At 48.5% G+C, this 3,461-nt stretch overlaps 1 long non-coding RNA gene across 1 annotated transcript; it reads right to left on the reverse strand.

Annotated features, from left to right (window-relative positions):
- Positions 1-935: 935 nt before the first annotated feature.
- Positions 936-1,429, reverse strand: LOC113916236. Its single transcript, XR_003517885.1, has 3 exons — positions 1,306-1,429; positions 1,127-1,196; positions 936-1,027 (listed from the first exon to the last, which is right to left on the reverse strand). It is a non-coding gene; the product is annotated as an uncharacterized LOC113916236 (long non-coding RNA).
- Positions 1,430-3,461: the final 2,032 nt, after the last annotated feature.

The raw sequence follows: 3,461 nt of genomic DNA on the forward strand, positions 1-3,461 counted from the left end.
GGCATTCAGTTCAGCTGCTGGGTGGAGGAGGAGGGGGAGGAGAGTCTGCTTTGAGTCCTGTATTAGTCAGGATGCTTTTGGTGGCAGAAAAAAACCCCTGACTCAAGCTGGTTTAAACAACAGAGAATTGATCATCTCACATATCAGGAATGCCAGGGGCAGGGCGGGCCCAAAGCTGGTTGAATTAGCCATTCAACAATGGCATCCAGGAAGAGTTTCTCTCTTTCTCTCTGCTGTGCCATCATCAGTTGGATTCTTTCTCAGGCTGGTGACAAGATGGTGGCAGCCGTTCCGAGCATCCTCTCCAGATAGGTCAGGATCTAGAGGAAGAAGGCGTCTCTCTTTTCTTTTCCCGCCTGTGACTCTTTCCTTGAAGCAAAGACATTTTTCCCAGAAGCCACCAAGCCACCACTCACTCCAGAGGACTTCTCATGTTTCCTTGGAGAGAATTGGGAGTATCCTGGAACCAGCCACCGGCAGAGAGAGCAGGATTACTCTTAGTCATTGAGCCCATCCCTGGAGCTGGGGGTGAGGTAGATGGCCACTTAGTCTAATGTTCGAGAGATAGAACAACGCCTGAGTTTGGTTAGGAAGCAAGAGGACAGAAATGAATGTGGGGTAAACAATCCATAGTGAGGTTTTATGAGTAGAAAGGGGAGGGAAGAGACTCTTGCAATAATCTGGCCTCCATTAAATCTTTCAATTACCAACACTAATCTATTGCAAACGTTTCTCCTCTACCACATTGTGCTAAAAGAATGTCAGTCTACTTCCTAGGCCCGAGTTACATGACAAAAGACTTTCTCTTCCTTTAGCATCTGTCCATGCTGGACTCCAGAAGAGACGGCAGAGGGAGAAAACTTGATCTGCCCTCCTTAAAGAATTCTCTTTAAGCTATGTAAGTTTTCCACATTTGAACAGACCTACCCACTCACCTCCTACCTGGAGTCGCCAGTCTGAGGGAGTCGGCTCTGCACACAATCTCTCTCTGTGGGGGTGAGGGACCTAGGATCCGGATTCCACCCACCTGTAGAACATGATACAAAGTGGCTGTTCAGCGCTCACACCTCCAGCTTTACAGAGAGCTAGAAGCTTACCTCTACCGCACAGAGAGCTAGAAGCTTACCTCTACCGCGTCCTAAAAATGGAATTGCAGGCAAATTGCTTTGAACTTCCTTCTTCCTCAGTTTGCTGCTCTGAAAAAGAGAGATAATAATAATTCCCACCTCATACAATTACGGAGAAGATAAAAAGGGATCATGCACATGAATGTCTCAGCGCAGCGCCTCTTGCAAGGGTCTGTACCTAATGGCTATCGATGCTTGTTATTTTTAGGATCATAGGAAGAGAGCTATTATTATGACGTCATCTAGAAAAATCCCAAAGCAGTCAATAGCGTCAAGCTGATGCTTCCAACCCCGCTGGAAGCCGGCTTTTTTTTTTTCCCCTGGTGGTGCTCGGTTGGCCCTCCCCCTCCTGAGTGACACAGCATCACACAGCAGGAGGAGCAAAGCCAAGAACGAGATGGGCATTTGATTCAGCACAGTGACTCGGGCTGCCAAGTAGGCTTTTGGAAAATGTCTTGCTCCCCCCTCCTGGAGCATATTTTGGACGCCTACTTGTCATATTGCAAAATGTATGTGACAAAACAATCTGGGATCTCGCTGACAATTATTCCCTTCATGCTGCGATTTGGAATCTCTTGTCTGGGCAGGGGGCAGCGGGGGGTGGGGGGCGCTGCCAGCCTCAGGGGCCCTGGCGCGAAGCAGCCAGAGGAAGGAGCCCTGCCCAGCAGGAGGGGCCGGGGCAGGGCTGAAGCAGCGACCTACCTTCCTGCACGTGGGTCTTTTCCTTTGTGACCCAGCTCAGGCACCTCACAGAAGCTTGCCCTCCTTCTGTGGGCAACAAAGCAAAGTGGGGCAAAGAGAAGCAACAGATAATAGCAATCGTGTACATTTATGACACCCTTTATTATTTTCCTAAAGATGCTGTGACCAATTCCCCCAAAGTTGGTGACTTGAAACAACAGAAATGCATTCTCTCACCCTTTTGGAGGCAGAAGCCTGAAATCAAGAAGTTGGCAGAACCAAGTTCCCTCCAAGGGTTCTAAGGGAGAATCTTCCTTGCAATGTCCGGTGGCTCCACATGTTCTGTGGCTTGGGGCTGCATCACTTCAATCTTTGCCTCTGATTTCATGGGGTTTTCTCCTCTATGTATCTCCTGCCTTTCTCTTTTCTTAGAAGGACACCCGACATTGGTTTTAGGGCCTACCCTAATCCGGGATGGTATCCCCTTGAAATCCTTAATTACATTTGCAATAACTCTTTTCCCCAATAATGCCATATTCCTACATTCCAGTCACCTGTGTCTTTTGCGGGGCCACCATGCAACCACTGCAAGCCCTTTCCATGTGTCAGGTGCTAGAGGAAAGATCTATGACCTCACCATTCACTCAACAAACCTGGGAGTCTGTGCTATTTTTCAATCCCCATTTTCAGATGAGGAGCCTGAGCTGTCCTGAGCACTATTCATGAGTACCCTTTGTTCTTCACTCAGCCCTATGCAACTGAGACAATTTTTAACTGTCATTTTACAAGTGAAAACCCTGAGGTTTAGAAAGATTTTGTAACTTGCCCAACAGCTAGTGAGAGGCAAATCCCAGTATTCTAGCTCAGATTTTTCTCAGATGAACTGGATAGAAAGAAATAACTCTTATTCCTTCTGCTGTACTTTCTCAAAAAGAATTTGCTGAATGAATAATAACGTGAAGATAAAACAGCACATTTTCACCTCCTAAGGAACTCAGGGATGTCTCCTTCTTCATGCCTCCTGGTAGGAAGAAATGCTAACACTGTTGCCAAAATTCCCACGAGGCCTTGAGGGGCAGGGGCAGAAGATCCCCAACTGGCTGGCCTGTGTCTTGCTCCTTCTTTCTGAAAATGACAGGGAGTGTGTGTTCCTGGCTGTGGGTAGGAGCCTCCCATAGCAGAGCTGGGAATTTGCCCAGGACCAGACATGAGTTTCACCCCAGGAGGCCCAGAACTGTCAACCAGGGATGCTTTGGGAAGCTGATTCCGGTGACAAATCCAGCTTTTCTGTACTTTTCCATCATGGGAATGCCAGAAGCGGGAGCAAGGCTGTGATTTGTTGATCACTCGCTGCATGTCATGCCCTGCGGTTGGTACTTACACAAACATGATCCCAGTCGGTTCTCAGATACGATCACTTCCACTCTGGGCTGCCTCGACAATGTGTAGTGTCAGGAACAAGAGTGCTCAGGGAGGTACCAAGCCATGCGGTTAAATATGTAAAAGGAGACAATCAGGCCACACAGTGTCAGCACCCCACCCACATATCTGGCTCAGTCCAACCCCCACCCCCCAACAGCTCCCTGTGCCTCCCTGTGCCTTAAGTTGTGATCATAATGGAATGGTCTTTCCTCAGGAGGAGGAAGGCCCCCT

This window comes from Zalophus californianus, chromosome 4, assembly GCF_009762305.2.
Source record: "Zalophus californianus isolate mZalCal1 chromosome 4, mZalCal1.pri.v2, whole genome shotgun sequence".
NCBI lineage: Eukaryota > Metazoa > Chordata > Mammalia > Carnivora > Otariidae > Zalophus > Zalophus californianus.